At 33.4% G+C, this 21,873-nt stretch overlaps 1 pseudogene; it reads left to right on the top strand.

The window, feature by feature from the left end:
• LOC145246536 (uncharacterized) overlaps window positions 1–21,873 on the top strand; it is a 109,352-nt pseudogene that overhangs the window by 25,301 nt on the left and 62,178 nt on the right.

The raw sequence follows: 21,873 nt of genomic DNA on the forward strand, positions 1-21,873 counted from the left end.
TGGGGCAATTACATTTTCACTTCCGCCTAAGAAAATACAAAATATAAAACACCGATAGAGAATTGAAATAATATTAAAAGAGGACATTTACGACTTCCGCTCCGGTGGTCGTTAATGTTCTATTTGAGAAATCTAATTATTTAAAAATATTATCCAATAACCACATTAAATAAATATTTGCCGAAACATTAATTATGATTTTCTTAGCAAATGATTTATTACAAAGTTCGTCTGAAAACTAATGCCTCCTTCATTTTATTCCGACCGAATAGATCAGGATGGATTGCAAATCGCATTGTTAGCATGACTAAACGTAGCCGGTTCTAACGTGAAAGTTTCATCTCTCTGTTGCAGATATTGATGGTATAGCACTGTAAGAAAGCAACTCACTGACATGTACGCGCGTCAGAATTATCGGAGTCCTACCATTGAGACTGCTAGTGACTGTTAAGTGAATAAATTCTAGAAAACAATAGAAAATTAAAGGTACAACTACTGTCTTCGTAACTCATCAACTTTTTCAATAAAAAAATAGGAAGCTTGGCTTTTAGAATGTTGTTCACAAGTTGATGGGCAGTAAAAAAAAAACAACTTTGCTTAGATGTTACGTATACGTACAACGATATGTAATGGGACAAGTAATGAAAAGTAAAAATTATTTATAAACGCAAGTGCTCAAACTGTTTTGCTTCTTGATTATTTACACAGATTTGAAGTTTGCCTCGCACGCTTTGACAAACATTTTCCACTTTTGGCTTACCCTATATATATATATATAAATAAATATATATATATATATATATATATATATATATATAGAGAGAGAGAGAGAGAGAGAGAGAGAGAGAGAGTGAGAGATCATATAATTATTTCCACAGACAAACAGCGTCTCGGCTCACAAAAGCCATGACAGCCAATAAACCGGGAGTTTAAGACTCGAGATGCGAAGTTGTTTAGCTCTGGAAATAATTATATAATCTCTCACATTCTGAATATATATATATATATATATATATATATATATATGCATGTCTATGTATATATATATATATGCATCTATGTATATATATATATGCATGTATCTATATGTATATATATATAGTGAAAATGTTTTTTTTCGCGTATTATCTACTATTTGTGTATACTGATTATTTTCAAATCAAAAGTTCAATTTTTTGTAAGCATCCGAATATATATATATATATATATATATATATATATATATATATATATATATATATGAGCAAGCAGTTAATAAAATATGTTAAAAATCACTTTGAAATTAGTTACAAACATATTTAATCTGAAAAGGAAACACTAAATAAATGGATATTCCTTAATCCGCGGAGTTTCGAAGAAATACTTTCCTTCTCATCAGAGGGTAGGAATTAGCAAAATGCGGGATTGGATTTTGCATACAGAAGTATTTGATGAAGCAACAAGTAAGTCAAAGATCTTACTTGAAAACAAAAAAAGTGAAGCAAAAGGTGATTACACACGAATGGATTGTCTGGTGGAAGATAAAAAATCCAGTGACGGTAAAATCCCAATGTAAAACTTCAAAAAAGTTAAAAGAATTTCCATTTGTACAAGTAAAATCCAAGGATATATATATATATATATATATATATATATATATATATATATATATATATATATATATATATATAACCAATAACTTACATCCTTGTAGCTTTTAAACTTTTGAGTAAAAAAATAGGAGGCATTTGAACAACCCACGTCAAATATAGATGTTGTTCAGTCAAATTACACTACAATATTATATTTCTTACATATTTTCTTAATATTTTTTTTTTAAAAATTGCATCTTAAAATGTTACATTTACTAGTAGATTAAACAATTTAATCCTAAGCATTAATAACATTTGTTCCAAAGAATAATACGCCAATTCTATATATCAAAGACGCTTATTATTTTTGACCGTTATCATCTTGCACATCCCTTTCAATGAAAATGGAATATTTAAAATTGTCACCTCGTTATTATACTGAATGCTTTAGAATGAAAATGGAATATTTCAAATATCCCAATTAACAATTGTTTAAAGATAAATAAGTTAGTTACAGTCATCTTTTGTTCGGTCGGTGCAGACCATCACAACCAGCACCACAAAAAAGGGCTTTATTCAGTCTTGACAGACTGTTGATACCCACTGTAAGGGTGCCTGTGCGTGAACTTTTTGTAGCAACAGCTGCGCAATCTCCAACCACACCACTCCTGATTCGACATTGTTGAATACCAGTGGCAAGTGAGGGTTCAAGACGACTGGAAACAATGCCAAGACAAGCGGAGGCACATATAGCGCCTAGAATTCCTTAATGGTCACCTATCTGGTACTTGCCAGGTTCATCACCACAACCACCACAACGCCACCATCATAACAACATTATTACGTACTTACGTTTCAAAATTAGTATAAATCTTTAAAACCAACACATTTCAGGTGAAAACATTATTACCGATTTAGGCATTATGTTGAGATTATTATAAATTCCAACGCATTTCAGGTGCTAACATTATTACATATTTAAGTGTCATTTGAACATAAGTAAAAAAAAAATAGGGTCACGTGAAGATTATTGACCTTTAAAACCAGCGAATTTCAAGTGAAAACATTATTACTTACTTACGTAATGTGTTTAGATTAGTATAGATTCAAACGCATTTCAGGTGATAGCATTATTACCTCCTTAAGTGTCATGGTAACATAAGTAAAATGATAGGGTACTTGGTTAAGTATCCTGTGTGTCATGAGTAAGTTGCTGGAATCCATAATAAATAGAGAAGTAGTCAACCACCTCAGCAGAAATAACCTTCTTAGCGACACGCAATATGGTTTCCGTTCTGCTAGATCTACAGCAGATGTGCTAACGGTTATATCTCATAGCATTAGCGAATCTCTCGACAAAGGCTTCATTTCTAGAGCAATTGCTCTCGACATATCAAAGGCCTTCGATAAGGTTTGGCATAAAGGCATACTACACAAGATTTCCAGCTACGGTATAACTGGAAATGTTTTCTCGATCATTAAATCATTTCTCTCCGATAGGCTCATAAGAGTAGTGGTTGATGGGTAGAAACCAGAGGCCCACAGTATTAATGCTGGAGTCACTCAGGGGTCCATACTGCGCCCAACTCTCTTCCTGATCTACATCAATGATCTCCTAAAACACATACTAAAATATTTCGTTGAAATCTATGCTGATGACACGACCATCTATAGCAACACATCAAAGGCTGTAAATGATGATGTTCTCTCTGATTCTCTCTCCTCTGATCTTGAGCGCGTGGTACAGTGGGGAAAGAGGTGGCTGGTTACCTTTGATGCATCTAAGACCAAGCTCCGATCTCTACATCATAAACGCTCTGATCCCCAGCTGGCATCAATTGAAATGGATGGCTCTCGTCTAGGGGAGGCCCCAGGATTTGATAAGCTCCTGGGTTTGACCTTTATTCTGATCTTAAATGGAACACATACATAAAGTCTGTGGTCAAGGTCGCTGGGAAAATGGTAGGATCCCTCTACCGCTGCAGAAGATATCTCACTAATGATGCAATTCTCTATCTATATAAGAGCCAAGTACATCCAAAGATGGAGGACTCCTGCCACATTTGGGCGGGAGCTGCTAAAAACAGCCTATCCTGCCTTGACAGAGTACAAAATAGACTTCGTGGCTTGCTGGGGGATGCCTATTTCTCTATCCCGCAACCTCTTTCCTACAGAAGAGAGGTAGCGAGCCTGTCATTTTTCTATCCTTATTTCCATGGCAAGTGCTCGTCTGAGCTCCATTCTCTGGTCCCCCCTTGCCAATCTTTTTAAAAAAACACCCGACTAGCTGAAACAACCATCAATAATTTTCCCCACTCCCTATCTATGCCTAAATCAAAACGTAGATTCCATGAACAAAGATTCTTTCTTAGAACTGCACGCCTGTGGAAATCTGTTCCGCTTGCCTGTTTCCCTCCCGACTTCAATCTGGATGTCTTCAAGTCCAACACAAACAAATTGCTGATGAACCGCCCCCCTAAGTAATGAACACCTTACCAATTCTCTAATACTATTGCTACACTATCCCTTTGATTATTGTACACACAATAATCCTTATCCCCGAGTGGCCATTGGGCCTTGATAAGTGATGAACTCCTTGTAAAAAAAAAGGAAGATAGATAATATAAAAAATGTGATGTTTGCATTAATGTCTGTGTTCTTCATTCGTACTTTTATCGTTCTACATGTGTAAGGATAATATTACGCATTAGACAATTGCGTGCAGATGACGCGAGGAGACTCAAGAACGAAACATAAAACACAATAAAATATGTTGCGATCATGAAATATCCATGCACAGCCTACGCATTTCTTTATGCGGCAATGTTGCAAGAGAGATGCCGTTTTAAACAGGATGGTGCAATCATGCTCCGAGTATTAACTGGATCATCTCAAATGCAGCTGCTATTTCTATGTTCTAATCTATAATACAGATAAGTATGTCTGTATAAACCCCTATATACGAAAATGTTTAATGATGAAGATGTCTATCCCTCTTTCTATCTATCACTCTATATATATATATATATATATATATATATATATATATATATATATATATATATATATAGTAATTTATAAAATATATATGGTGATTAAGCTACACTGAATATTCGGCGTTTCATCCACTCTAGGATCCGTCAGGCTTATGCGCGAATTCTGTGGTTGTTTATCGTTTTATATGGTCCTCTTCTGTTGAGGATGTAGTTAGCCAGTCAGTTTTCTAGTATCCACCGCGCCCCTTCCTATCAGCCAATGGGCATTCATTTTATCGATGTATATTCATGTTTATTTAATGTATTTATTTGTTTTTAAATTAAATTAAATTAAATCAAATAAACATGAATATACATAAACGATCACACATATATGTATGTATATATATATATATGTATATATATGTATATATATATATGTGTGCATATATATATGTACACATATGTATATTTATATATATAAAAAAAATGAATATACATAAACGATCACACATATATGTATGTATATATATATGTATATATATATATATGCATATATATGAACACATATGTATATTTATATATATATATATATATATATATATATATAAAGAAAATGTCTGCCTTAAACCACTAAACTAGTTTTAAAACAGATCCTTTGTTCGATAAATTGCATGCCCATTGGCTGATAGGAAGGGGCGCGGTGGATACTAGAAAGCTGATTGGCTAACTAAAATCCCCAACAGAAGAGGACCATATAAAAACGATAAACAACCACAGATTCGCGCATAAGCCTGACGAATCCTAGAGTTGATGAAACGCCGAATATTCAGTGTAGCTTAATCGTCATATATATTTTATAAATATCATGAGCTTAAGCTTGACGAATTCTTACGAGGAAGAAACGCGGAACATTTTGTGTAGCTTAATTGCCATATATATTTTCACAAATTACTACCTTGCTCTACCTATGTATTGAGCACTGTTGAAGTGAATACTGAAAATTTAAGCCTCAAATAAATCTTTATTTTATAAAGGCTTTTCATATCTATCTCCGTAAGTATACTTTGATAATTGTGTTTCAGTTTGAAGAAATATGGTATGATAAAATTATGGGGTGTTCGTTCGCACCTGACCTCCATAGAATGGAAATATGTCACAAAGTTTAACTAGTTTTTTTTTTTTTTAATATAGATCTATAGAGTATTGTGATAAGTGTTTCAGTGTGAACAGGTATAGAATAATAAATTATGGGGTTTATCTATTTTATTTTTACTTTCCTCATATTTTGCTTTGGTTTTGATACCCTCAAATTCGAAGCTATCTCTTTACAGCCCTTCCTTTTCATAACCTATCATACTTTCATAAATCAGAGCTCATTTTCTGTATGCTGTTTTTGAACCCAGTCAACGACGGGTACATTTGCTAGTATATATATATATATATATATATATATAGAGAGAGAGAGAGAGAGAGAGAGAGAAGAAGAAGAAGAAGAAGAAGAAGAAGAAGAAGAAAGAAAGAGACAAAAAGAAAGAAAGAGACAAAAATAAAGAAAGAGGGAGAGAAAGAAAAAATAAGGCGTTTACTTATAATAATGCTTTATATATATATATATATATATATATATATATATATATATATATATAAGAGCATAATATAATAGTTAATAAAAATAATGTTAAAAACACTTTGAAACAGAGTTAAAAAGATATTTAATTTGAAAAGGAAACACTAAATAAGTGGATAGTCCTTAATCCGCGGAGTTTCGAAGAAACACTTTCCTTCTCATCAGAGGGTTGGAATTAGCAATATATATATATATATATATATATATATATATATATATATATATAATATATATATATATACCTTGCTCTACGTATGTATTGAGCACTGTTGAAGTAAATACTGAAAATTTTAGCCTCAAATAAATCTTCATATTTTAATTTATGTGATTAAATGAAGTAGTCATATATATATAGTCATCCACATACAGTAGTGTTTCACTGTTTCACAGCTCATCAGTGTTGCTAGACAAGCAACTACCTCAAGCCAGGATCGAAACCCGACCGCTCAAACGACAGTCGGATATTCTAACTGTTGCTATTTAGCTGCTGCTATGCTGGAAGTGAATTAATAAGGTTTCGACATTGTCCAAATACCTAAGCTCAATTTTTCAGATTTACACGAAGAGCATCTTAATATAACTTCCCAATATGCTCAACCGCAGATAGAAAGCATTATAGTCATCCACATACAGTACTCTTTCACAGCTCATCAGTGCGGCTAGACAAGCAACTACCTCAAGCCCGGCTCGAAACCCGACTGTCCAAACGACAGTCGGAGACACTAGTATGTTACGCTTATGCAATATTCAGTGCAAGAATGATAATTACTGCTGGGTGAAAGATTCAAGCACAGTTACAAAGTCACTTCTGACTCTGCAGTTTGATATCCAACTTTTGAGCCAACATCAACTAATATGGAAAAGAAGAGAACGTCGAATCACCATGATATATGCATTTGTCATATAGTCTTAAACCGCGGAAGCTTAAACAACATTACGCACAGATTGACGGCTTATTGTTAATTCTCTTACAGGTCTGACCCTTGTTTTTTAAGGTTCGATAACAATAAATATATATAATTATTTCTTACTATTATTACCTACCTTTACTAATGTTTTATAGTTACGTGATCCTCAGAGTATCAAATGATAATTACGGCTGGTGGAAAGATTCGAAGCCTATTGCAGTGTTAACTTTGACTCGCGAGCTTGATATTCATCTACCACCAATTAACATGGGGAAAATTAAACATTATATAATGTAGAATCAGCTGGTTAGTTTAATCAGATATTCTTCAACTGCAGAGACTGGAAAGTCGCAGTCCGTATAGTTCGGTTGGTTATTATAAATTCTCTTAGAGGTGTACTCGTTGTTAAAATTAAAAATAATTAGAAAAAAAAAAAATTAAAAATATATGTTTTAGACTGGAAGCGGGTAGCGGGAAGACAGAGCAAAAACTTGTTAAAGAGAACATTTATATATGCTTTGGCCCCAAAACTCAAATTTTCAACCCCCAACCCTACTTAGTCCATTCCCTAACCAACATAAAATAAATAAATAAACAAATCTCCACCTAATTAATCTTGTTCTCCGCACAGCTGAACTTCACCCCCTGATTCTTTTTTACTAAAAACCTATCTTTTGCTGAATGTTGATTTTCGTTTTTCATTAAAAATTCCACTTTTGAATATAAGCGTTATTGCTTGAAGAGGGCTTTAGTTACTAAATACTAAAAGACCGAAATATGCTCATAACTGTGTAGCTACACAGTACTGCTTATGTAAAGATAAAATGTGTAAACTTTGAAAACTATACATGGAACTTAAATCTATATGCAGTAAGCTTTGTCATATATTAAACAGCAGAGGCTGGAATATCACATTACACATATATTGGCAGCTTAATTATTCTCGTAGATGTCAAATATTGTAAGATGGCAATGACAGTATTTTATACAGCTATGTGTTATTATGATTACCTATTTCCACTTATTTTTCGTGCTTACGGAATCTTCAGTGTATGAAATAATAAACACTGCCGTAGGATTTAAAGCTAGTTACAGAGCCTATTTTGACCCTGTCGCTTCATATCTATACTCAGACATGCAAAAGCAACACACAAAATATAATGTCGAATCAGTAAGATATATACAATAAGTTTAATCATATAGTGTTCAACGGCAGAGACTGGAATATCGGCTTATGTATATTTTGTCTATTTATTATAAATTCTAATAAAGCTATAATCGTTGTGTTATATATATAATATATATGTGTGTGTGTGTGTGTGTGTGTGTGTGTGTGTGTGTGTGTGTGTGTGTAGATAGATAGATAGATAGATAGATAGATAGATAGATAGATAGATAAAATGTCCAAAGGTTTCCTATAAAATCGATTTCAACCAACGTCTAATCGCCAGGTTCCAGAAACGAAAACAAAACCTAAAAGTCATTTCAAGTTGAACTATAATTACGTCCGTGTTTACGAATTGTTGCTTTTTTATCGTATGATACATTATAGATTTCATCGATAATAATGTATATGTGAAAACCGGGGAGACTGATTCCAAACTCTAAATATAAGTCGAGTGTTTATCGATTGCAATACGGTTATTCATCTAACACATCTGACGACTATCTCTTATCTCCTTTTACTCTTCTCTCTCTCTCTTCCTCTCTCCTTTAATACTCCTTATACCGTATCAACTAAATCTCTCTTTGATATATTCTTACACTCTTTTTTTCTCTCACTCTCTCGCTCTCTCTCACTCACTTTTCTATACCCTTTTACTCCCTCTTTCTAAATACATCTTACACCGTATCAAGTATTTCTTTCTTTTGCACATTTTTACCCTATTCCTCTCTCTCTCTCTTTCTCTCTCTCTATCTCTCTCTATCTCTTGTGTATACTCTTTTATTATCTCTCTGTCTATCTCTTTAGACGTCTTACTCCTTATCAACTTTCCTGTTTGGCACATTCTTGCTCATTTTCTTTCTCTCTCTTTTTCTTTCTCTGTCTGTCTCCCTCCCTCTCTCTCTCTCTCTCTCTCTCTAATACTCTTTTACTCTCTCAACCTTTAATACATCTTACATCGTATCAGCTTTTTTTTTCTTTTTTTGGTACGTTCTTACCCTCTTTTTTCCTCTCTCCTCCCCTCTGTCTGTCTGTCCGTCTTTCTGTGTGTCTCTCTTTCTCTGTCTGTCTGTCTGTGTGTCTCTCTTTCTCTGTCTGTCTGTGTGCCTCTCTTTCTCTGTCTGTCTGTGTGTCTCTCTTTCTCTGTTTGTCTGTCTGTCTGTCTCTCTTTCTCTGTCTGTCTGTCTCTCTCTCTCTCTCTCTCTCTCTAACACTGTTTTACTCTCAACGTGTAATACACCTTCAACTTTACTCTCGCGTGTAACAATTAGTGAATTTAAAACATGCAATTTGGACGTGAGGACACTTTAAGAAAACTACATGCAATAAAATTCAGTTTTTAACTTAATGCCATATAAACGTATGGAATGCTTCAGACTGCTTTTAGAATATCTTACAAGAATTGGGCATCAATTTTTGAGTAACCTAAGCCATTCGAGGAAGGCAAGGAGCCTGTAGAAAATATGAAAGGTATGGGAGAAGTAAGGACGTCAGAACACCAATATTGATTGGTCAAATAAAAAATTTCATGGATAAGGACGTCGTGTGTTTATTAAGACGTTTGGTTCACAGTTAAATGGTAATGTGGAAACTGTGCACACAATTATTTGCAAGGAACTGAAGATGAAACAGTTTGTCCCAAGGATTCTCAGGGGAGACCACATATTATTTGACAAAGATGAGCATCAAGAAAGCTTCTGGCTTTCTCTATCGTCCAGACTTTGTTCCCTGTGACTTTTGAATATTGATTAAGTTGAAAGTAAACCTTAAAGGATGTCGTTATAGGACAATTAATGAGAGGAAAGAATCAACAATACAAACAAGAGAATTTCCAGGAGGCCTTCCAGGGGTTGTTGGAAGGGAACAAGTGCGTTGCTTAAGTTCCGTGTAGTACTATCAATAATAGTGTCTATACTAAAAAGTCTGGCGATTCTTATATATATATATATATATATATATATATATATATATATATATATATAAGAATCGCCAGACTTTTTATATTATATATTATTATATTATTATATTATATATTATTATATATAATTATATATATATATATATTATATATTATTATATTATTATATTATTATATTATATATTATTATATATAATTATATATATATATATATATATATATATATATATATATATATATATACCCTCTGATGAGAAGGAGAGTATCTCTTCGAAACTCCGCGGATTAAGGACTATCCATTTATCTAGTGTTTCCTTTTCAGATTAAATACGTATTAACTCATTTCAAAGTGTTTTTTAACATATTTTATTAACTGTTTGCTCATATATATATATATATATATATATATATATATATATATATATATATATATATACCGCCGGTCTACGGTATATTCTGACCTAGGGCAGTCATCTGCTCCGAGACAAGAGTTAGCAGTAATACCATGAAGTGTGGTTGGTTCTACACAAAGTCTTCACCACTATAAGCAAATCATATTGTGTGGATTTCCGAGCAACTACGTTATTGTGGCAGAATTTCGTGCGAACAAATCGACAGAGATTCAATCATATATATATATATATATATATATATATATATATATATATATATATATATATATATATATATATACTAGCAGTTCAGCTCGACTTTGCTAGCACCCTACTGTTCATAACTTTATGTGTATATGTATATATATTAAACTTTTGACTTATATACAGGCAATCTACATCTAAAATTTCAAGTGATTAGATCCGAAATTGGCGGAGGAGTTTGGTAAAGTTTGCAAAGATCAACTCTTTCAACTTCGACCTTTTGTCAGCCAAAATTTCGTCCAAAAACTTATTAGAAAGCTTGCCAGGTGTCTGAATAGCGTTTATGTAAAATGTCAAATGTTTAGACCCAAAATTGGCTGAATAGTTTGCTAGAGACCGCAAAGGTAAAATCGTTGAAACTTTTACCCTTGGCAGCCAAATTTTCGGCAAAAAAAAAAACGATTAAGAAGCATATTTGAATATACTTTATGTAAAATTTCAAATGTTTAGAACTAAAATTAACTGAGTGATTTTGTAGATATTCCAGAGGTTATTTATTTTTTTAATTTAACCCCAATTTTGACCCCTTAAGATTAATTGCTTTGGGCTCAAATCAAATTATATAGTTAGATGCATGTACAAGTTACTTACATCTAAAATATCAAGTGTTTAGACCCTAAATTGGAGGAGGGAGTATTCGGAGAGTTTTCAAAGGTTAAATCATTGACTTTTGATACCTTGACAGCCAAATTTCTCGCTAGAAATCGATTACAGATTTCCTAAATCTCAATCCCCCTTAAATCTCGTCTGTAAAGTGAAAATTGACAGAGTAGTGAGTAGAGAAATGTACACACACAGACACACATGCACACACATACAGACACTTCCAAATATATATATATATATATATATATATATATATATATATATATATATATATATATATATAGTAATTTAGTAATTTATAAAATATATATGGCGATTAAGCTACACTGAATATTCCGCGTTTCATCCACTCTAGGACTCTTCAGGCTTATGCTGAGTCCTAGAGTGGATGAAACACGAAATATTCAGTGTAGCTTAATCGCCATATATATTTTATAAATTACTAACTAGCTCTACCTACGTATTGAGCACATTTGAAGTAAATACTTAAAGTTTATTCATAAATCTATACTTTCGTATATTAATTTTATGTGAGTAAATTAAGTAGTTATATATATATATATATATATATATATATATGTATATATATATATATATATATATATACTAGCAAATATACCCGCGCTTTGCGAGGGACTTTGTCGTAAGCTTAGCTGCTGCTAAGCGAGCACGCGAGCATACAGGAAAGTCCTGACTTTAACATTTAACCTTGACTTTGAAAAATTATATGCACTATCCCTTGGTTTGAGACCTTCATAATGCCATCTTTGCTCATAATCGGTTCTTTGGATTGTGCTGTAGGAGAGTACGTATACATATGCTATGACCTTGAACAAGGTGTGCACCATCTCTAAGTGGGGAACCATCATGATCACTCAAGTAGCGTGAGCACTAAAAGAGTGTATATGTATATATATATATATATATATATATATATATATATATATATATATATGTGTATATATATATATTTATGTATTTATTATTTTTAAAACAGTATATATATATATATATATTTTTTTAAAACAGTATATATATGTATATATATACATATATATGCATATATATATACATATATATATGTATATATACACACATATATATACATATATATACACATATATATATGTATATATATATACATACATATATATACATATATATACACATATATATATGTATATATATATATAGAGAGAGATAGAGAGAGAGAGAGAGAGAGAGAGAGAGAGAGAGATTATAACCTTGAAAAATAGTGTGCATTATCTCTGGGTGGAGGCCATCATCACATCAGGTTTGTTAATGGTTGGTCCAATGATGTTGGCTGTAGGTGAGTATATATACATAGGCTATGACCTTGATCTTTAACAATAACCTTGAAAAATAGTGTGTACCATCGTCAGGTTGAGAGTTGTACCATACAATTTTTTGTCATTATCGGTCAAGTGGTTTGGGCTGTAGGAGTGTTGTATACACAGATATACACACGAACCCTACCAATTTATATATAGAGATAGATAGATAGATAGATAGATAGGTTAATATATACATATATATATATATATATATATATATATATATATATATATGAAAAGTTCGAAAGCAAAGCACGATAAAACCATTTTCATATTTGCAAAATGATTCTAGCAAAAAGTGTTCATGCAATCACTTCACACAAATCAAAATCTTGTTTTACATAATAAAATCTCGCCATAATTTACGATTATTTTACAGTAAAATAAATTTTAATTAAAGCTTGCAAGTTAAATACTAGTATTTTTATTATTTAATTTGTCACTTTATAGAAATTGGATTCGCGCCGTTTTAATCCGAACTTTTCGTCAGTTTTACGTAAAAATGCACTTTCGTAAATAATTGAATTCATTTAAAACGTATCGCAAAAATACAAATAACATCTATATATAAGTATATATATAGATATATGTGTGTGTGTATATATATATATATACACTACAAGTATATGCATATATATTTACGTAAATATACACATTGCATAAACATCTATACATATATATGCACCTATTATTTAATGTATATATATGTGTGTGTGTGTGTGTGTTTTGGCAGCAAGTCATTATTCAAGCACGCCTGATTGAACACGACAAGATTATTCTTTTTCCGATTTTTCTGAATATCTTTTCCATTCGTCGAGGAGTCATTTATTCTTTTCGCTGGCATGTTGTATATAATGGCGCCCAAAATTTCTAACCGGATCTTATTTAACACCGGGACAAATATACTAACCGTATTTAATAACTTACAATGAACTAAATAAATACACTATAATATAAGAAAATCGAAATTAAAAATAAAATTATCCAGCCCTAACCATCCTGCACCCCTTTTAACCAATAAAAACAATAATATAAACTAAAATATACACCAAGCCTCAAAAAAAAAGTAAAGGAAACTATAATAACAACAACAATTGCTTCTTATGACGATCGGAAGCACAAACAGAAAGCCCTTGAGGGAATATGGCTAAACAACAACTTTTGAGCGCCATTATATATAATATACCAGCTGAAATAAAGAAGACCGGTCGGCAAATTGAAAAGATGTCCAAAAGATCGAGAAAAGAATAACTCTGTTGTGTGCAATCAGAAGAGCTTGAATATATATATATATATATATATATGATGATTGCAACGTCTTGTCAGACGAGTGCCACTCCCTCAGACATTTAAAATCCATGAGCCCAAATGCCTGAGGGAGTATCTATACACAGATGAGGTTACAGAGTCTTAGCTTTGTACGACAGCTAAGTCTCTCTCTCGGTTCAAAATGTTGAGATCCAGCAACAAGCAAGAGCAAGATAGCCAGCAACAAATTAAACTGCACACCAGCTTAATGCGGGTACTGGTTTCCCGCTTTATGGTTTTTTAAATCAGAGATTTGCTTCTCCTAGCTTCATCACGGCTTACGGGAGCCCTCTCCACCCCAATACACATATACACACACACAAATATACACGGTGCTAGTTGGCCGTTGACGCAGAAAAAGAGTTCATTCGCCCTTTGGAAGGTCTTGTTTTTAATCCTCCAGGGAGACTAGCCGCCCTCCTCACCAAACAAGTCTGGTGAGGGAACCAGTTTAGTCGCCGGTGACCCGACCATGAGGCAGGTAGTACTGGGTTACATGGTACCAGTAGCATATGACATGACCTGACACATATATATGGGGGGGTGTATTAACCTCATTCCTTCATTTAGGCATATGTCAAGAGCTATGACAAGAGAATATTCGTTTCATTATTTTAGCTCTCGAGTATATATCAGTTAATATCTGATGGTTTTAGATCGAGTGATGGGGTTCTCGATTTATTAACTGTGTCTAAGTGTGTGGGATATACATTCGAGTGCCATACTTATCATAAGAGTATTCTATTGTCATAGCCCTAGTCATCAAATATAAACCAGTGTGTCTACACAATTTACTTGTGTTCATTTTTAGTAACAAAGCAATAATATTAGAAACTACGTTACATAAAATATTGATCGAGTAAATTAACCTGGATATAAATTGGTAAGTTGAAAATAACAGGAAATGATATTTTAATCAGGTTCAACTTGCTATATTCAAAATAAGCATTACTATAATGTGGAAATTGATAGAATTGAATATGACTTCTCGTGGCTCAGAGAGAGAGAGAGAGAGAGAGAGAGGGGTAAGAGAGAGAGGCAAGTAAATTTGTTTGTGAACAGGTTAATTGAAAATGGGCTGATAAGAGATGATTAAACAATGATTGTATTTATATATATAAATACATATTTTAGACAAATATTATTGAATAGCACGGAATTATTCTGTTTTACAATTTTCCTTTTTATCTTCTCCAATCTCCGAACAGTCCTTTTTGTGTTCTTCTCGAAATTGTATATGATGGATCCATAATCGCGGGCGCTTTCGACAGAAGTACTTCTTTCATCTTCAGGCATATTGTAGAAATAAATGTAGGGGTTGTTTTTTTAATTTACTTATATATTTTTTTCCTAGTCACGTGGTAATCTGTTACAAGTTAAGTAGCCGGACTTTTTTTTTTTTTTACATATATTAAACACATTTATATATAGAAACACGTATATACATTATCAAATATTTATCCCAAACATTTCAAAATGTTCCGGCTGCACTCATAATTAATATTATTTGTTTGAGGCTTCTTTGTTTTAATGTGCAATGCTTCGAGTATTCTTAGCCTATTTACATTTCTCTCACTCTACAATACTCTTGTGTTTTCTACCATAATTCTTCGAAATTCCGAATGTTGGCAGCCATGTCCCTTCAAACGAGAAAAACATAAAAAGGACTATTCGGAGATTGGAGAAGATAAAAAAGAAAATCGTAAAACAGAATAATTCCTTGCTATTCAATAATATTTGTCTAAATGAGAAAATGTTGCCTAAATATACACAATAAATATATATATATATATATTTATTATGTGTGTGTGTGTGTGTGTGAGAGAGAGAGAGAGAGAGTGTGTGTGTGTGTAGCTATTCTGTTGTATATTTAAGGGGACAGCTCCTGGATTTTATTTAGAAACGAAGTAATTAAGATCGAATATATTTATTGAAGGAGAGGTCTGGAATCGAATGCAGTCATCAAAATAATATACATTGTTAGTTGGATTCGATTCCAGAAATGCAGTTGAATTATCCAATGTAGTTAGAAATAATTATATAATAAGGTTTAAGTCAGAGCAAAAATAGAACAATGAATTTAAGAATTCCACAGACAAGCATAGGGTCTGTGTTCCTAGGACACGTGTTGGACTCATATGCATGTGCATGCGATGCACATGTCTGGTCGCGTTCTGACGTCACAAAAATATATAGAATCAATATATGCAGTTAGACTGGAGAGAAGAAAGAGTCAAAGAGAGAGAGTGGAGTCGGAGAACAGACCGAGTTAGTCCGGCAGATTAATAGAGTTAGCCGATGTTCCTTAAGAAGCGAAGGGGAGACAAAAACGACAAAATGTAGCAACTAAGCCAGGCACAAATTCTCATCACCAGTTGTAAAACTAAATGTCTTTTATTTGTTATGTAAGCTATTTTGTCTTCATTTCTCATGCCAACCATGGTAATGTGTTGTCTTCTGCTTATATGTGTCACCATGCTGTCCTCGTATTGTATAATTAACTTTATACGTAAACCTCTTCTAAAGGTTGACTGCATCCCCCTACTTCAATAATGCATCTCCACTTCCTGTTTAGAGAACTGTCCATTAAAACTTCTCTCTTCACATTTCCGCAGCCTCCTATTATAGATGTTGTCTCATCTCTCTTATGTGAACGTCCCCCGCCCGTTATGCAACAAACAGAATTTATGAGGTTGGTACAAAAAAATATCGTTTTTTTTTTTCAATATATAGTCGAACGACAAAAACGACATTCTTTTTGCACCAACCTAATAATAAAAAAAAACCTGTAGATTTAATACATCATTACCGAATCATACCTGGGAGGTGACGGTGGCCAAGTGGTAGACGACACGGAATGACAACCTGGCTGTTCCAAGTTCGAATCACTGTCATTTAAGACTAGAAGGGTTACTCGGTGTTGTTCAGGATCGTATAAAACGATGAGAAAAATGAAGCTTTTTGTCTCAGTTGTCATCAACCGCAAGGTAATGTGTTGTCTTCTGCTTATATGTATAATTATGCTGCCTCGTCTTGTATAATGAACTTTATAAAGCCACCAGCTGTAAAAATAAATATCTTCTATTTATTTGTATGCCTTTTGTTTTCGTTTGTCTTTTCAACCGCAAGGTAATGTGTTGTCTTCTGCTTATATGTATTATTATGCTGCCTCGTCTTGTATAATGAACTTTATAAAGCCACCAGCTGTAAAAATAAATATCTTCTATTTATTTGTATGCCTTTTGTCTTCGTTTGTCTTTTCAACCGCAAGGTAATGTGTTGTCTTCTGCTTATATGCGTCATTATGCTGCCTCGTCTTGTATAATGAACTTTATAAAGCCACCAGCTGTGAAAATAAATATCTTCTATTTATTTGTATGCCTTTTGTCTTCGTTTGTCTTTTCAACCGCAAGGTAATGTGTTGTCTTCTGCTTATATGTATCATTATGCTCTCCTCTGCTTGTAGGATTAACGTTATATGCAGTCCCCTTCCAAAGTTTTGACTATATCGCCCTCCTGAATAATGTAGTTCTCCTCGTGTTTAAAGAATTGTCAATTAACAATCTTCATCTGTATCTCCTCTATTATACATGTCGTCTCGTTTCCGTTCTGTTCAACCCCTATACAACAATTCTACATAGTGCTAAGAATATGACGTAATCACATTGACACATCGTTTTTTGGTTGTTTTTTTACATGGGCATCAGCACTTATCAAGGCCAAGAGGCCACTCGAAAATAAGGGTTAAGAATTTACAGTAGAAATTGGACAATATAGTAATCGTAAGTAAGGGAAATTCGGTAAATTTGTTAACTTATATGGAACGGCTCATCAAAAACTTGTTTATGTTAGACTTGAAGAAAACCATATTGTAGTCAGCTGGAAAGCAGGAAAATGGAAGACAATTCCATAGGCGTGCAGTTCGAAGAAAGAAGCTTTGCTCATGGAATTTACGTTTAGGTTTAGATACAGATAAAGAGTGGGGGAAATTATTGATAGTGTTTTCTGTTAGACGGGTGTTTCTTGTGAAATTCTGGCGAGGTAGGACAATAGATTGGAGCTCAGCCGAGTACCTGCCATGAAAATAACGATAAAGCAGAGACAAACTCGCAACATCTCTTCTGTGAGAAAGAGGTTGCAGGGAAGAGAAAAAGACATCCCCTACGAGGCTACGAAGTGATTTTAAACTCTATCAAGGCAGGATAAGTCTTTTCTAGCAGCTGCCTAAATGTGGCACCAGTACTCCATCTTTGGGCGTAACTGGCTCTTATATAGATAGAGAATTGCATCAGCAGTGAGATATCTACTGGATCGATAGAAGGATCTTACCATTTTTCCAGCGCCTTTGGCTACGGATTTAACGTTTTTGTTTGATCCCGAATTAAGCAACGTTGAATCTGGCCAGTACTACATGTATGATCGTTTGTGAATACCAGGCGCTCTATGTAGGTAAGCATCGACACATTCAGCAGCTCTTGCATCCAATCTGGCCTTGCACTTTCAGGATCTTGTCCCATAGATGAATCATGAGGTTTGTACCGCCAACGTTGGACTGGCACAGAGCAAAGCACCTTCATCTTATGCAAAATCCAAGCACGTGTCATCCACCATTACAAGGATACTCTTCCTCGTTTTGATGAACTTGTTAGTAATTTAGAACGAAAATGAAGTTGAATAAACCTCTTTCGTCTTCTAACACTTTTGTTGCGTCTTAGTACATTTTTGCAAGTAAATATTAAGCGCTTCGATTGCAGGCAGCAAGTTTACTGTAAAAGAGGATTACCGCAAAAATAAATAAGCATACAGGAAGAATGTTATTCAACTATGGTATGAATACAGTTTGTGAAATTTAATGTTTATGTAACAACGTGGATTTCTCTGTGTATGACAAAAAGTTAAATGAGTAACTGAAATATGTCTCGCCATGTTCAGACCAACTCTGATATCAATTATATCCCTACATCATTTCTCTCTTATATTTGATATCAAAGGTTTAGCAAAGTGATATTCTATAGCACATATGTCCTTGCTGTTATCTTATACGAACTTGAATGTATGAATTGGACTGCAAAATTACATCGTAAAGTACGAACTTTCCAAAAACACAAATTCTGATTCCTTATCTATTGTAAACTATCTCGTCATCTCATTATCACACTGCTGTGAAAACTCACTGACGTCCCATCAATATTGTTGCGATATTTTGATAATGGGGTCTGATCCCGCACAAACGGGAGATTCTATTTATAAACGATGCTGCTAGGAACTGACGAATCGAATTAATTCACGTTCTGCTACCAACCAACCAGAATTGCTCCATAAATATTAAACCTGTCTGTAGCAATTTCGCATATGGTTTCTTCGTGTCAAAACGGGAAGAATCTTTTGCTCTGTGGATTCCAACTCGAGAACTGTCTACTGCGAACCAGTCACCTCCAGGACTTGCGTAGAACAACTAACCATCGGAAACTGTTTTGTCTACTGCAATCCAGTCACCACCAGGACTTGTGTAGAAAAACTAACCATCGGAAACTGTTTTGTCTACTGCAAACACGCCACCTCGAGGATTTGTGTAGAACAACTAACCATCGAAAACAGTTTTGTCTCCTGCGATCCAATCATTTCCAGAACTTGTGTAGAACAACGAACCATCAGAAACTGTTCTGAAACTAAACATGGCTTACACTTCTAGAAATACTGTCAATCAATAAATGAAACGTTTTAATACTATTTGGATTATGCGTTCCAGTGAGAGCTTAAGTGAAAGTGCGTTGAAAGCATAAAACAAAGATAGACAACGTTTGTGATTGGATGAAGACGCCATGTGCTTCGAAAGTGAATCGATGTAGACGCAAAGTCGTCTCTTTTATTTTGTATATGTTCTGGAGCCCTTTAAACTTAATTGGTCCAAATCAAGATGAACATGAACAAAACTAACAACTTGCCCCAAGCTTGTAAGGTCTGGAGGGCACTCCACACTGTTAGAATGGAGAAAGTTTATGATAGTAGTAACGAGCAATTTAAAAACAAAAGCGATTACAGAAACTTTTATCAAAGTATTTTCGGTATAATCTCACATCTAAATGTGATCAAATTTGGCCAACTCTGAATTGGACAAAGGAAATGAAACCCACTTCTTTTAGACAAGAAAGCTGAGCGACTAAATTGGTTGGTTAGTCTTGGCACAGGTTTGAATTGAAAGCCTTAGGGAAAAATCACAATGACTTGAGAAATAAATTAAATAGCTTTTAACAACATTGAGGAGAATAGAAATTAATCATTTAACCTTTACATATAGGAAGCTGGCGGCGGCGTGAATGCCATTTTGCTCTGACGCCCTGTGTGAGCCAAGTTCGAATCCTGTAGTTTTAATGAATCATCATTATGCCAGATAAAACATATCCATTCCTGTGTCTCGATACATCTATCATTATATGGGATCAGTTTTCTATAATAGACAACCATATAGAAGCCTATTCGTGATCAGACACACACAGACGTTCAGCTTCATATATATATATATATATATATATATATATATATATATATATATTATATATATATATATATATATGTATATATTGCAGCTTTTTAACATTTTGAGTAAAGAAATACTCTGTCAGTTATACAACCTTGACTGTCCGTGATACAGTGTATATATATATATGTGTGTATATATATATATATATATATATATATATATATTGCAATTAGGAAAAGCAGACTTTTATGATTCTCGATTTAAAGTAGATTTGTATATATATAAATATATGTTTATATTTTTATATATTTATATATATACAAATTTACCTTTTATCATGAATCATAAAAGTCTTCCCTTCCTAATTGCAATATTTAAATTTTGTATCCCTAAAAACATTATAATATATATATATATATATATATATATATATATATTTTGTGTACAGAAAGTTGTTAGTTGAGACAGGTCATTGGTACCGTCGGTTTCAAGCCCGATAATAAGGCCCGTTTAAGGTATCCTTATCGAGCTCTCTTCAGCCAATATTCGTCTCGTCGACGAATATTGGCTGAAGAGAGCTCGATAAGGATACCTTAAACGGGCCTTATTATCGGGCTTGAAACCGACGGTACCAATGACCTGTCTCAACTAACAACTTTCTGTACACAAAATATAAGTACGGTCTTAAAATTTGGATTTTCCTTTTAATTGAGCACTCTGCTGGAATTCTTTTTCCAAAAAAACTAATCATAATTATATATATATATATATATATATATATATATATATATATATATATATATATATATATATATAGGTGGGTGCATTTTATTTCCTTATAATATATACCAATCCTATTTAAGAAGCTTGATGTAACTACAGAGCTATAGTGAATAAATGGCAAAAGTCTATATTCCAAAGTTTATGATGTTTATCATCATTTAGTTTTATTTATTTACAATTCTTGATAGTATCTGTTTTATAGCAAAAATCAATCACTTAATTATTTTCTCAATTAGTGAATTTATTTTGCCCTTAACTCATCAGAAATAGCAACAGGGTTATTGCAAGTACATTACGTTAGTGTGGAGATTTGATGAAGTGTTTACTTAAGGGGGCGGTTCATTAGGAATTTGTTAACGTTGGACTTGAATACATCCAATTTGTAGTCGGGTGGGAAGCAGCCAGACGGAACAGAGTTAGTTTAGTGTGGTTCCGTTTTTTTTTGTTGTTTTTTTTACAACAAATACTGGTAGGGGAGCGGCCGGCTTTACCTTGGCGTAAAATGCGCTTAAGTATA

This window comes from Euprymna scolopes, chromosome 24 (genome assembly GCF_053919585.1).
Source record: "Euprymna scolopes isolate OS-2025 chromosome 24, ASM5391958v1, whole genome shotgun sequence".
Taxonomy (NCBI): domain Eukaryota; kingdom Metazoa; phylum Mollusca; class Cephalopoda; order Sepiida; family Sepiolidae; genus Euprymna; species Euprymna scolopes.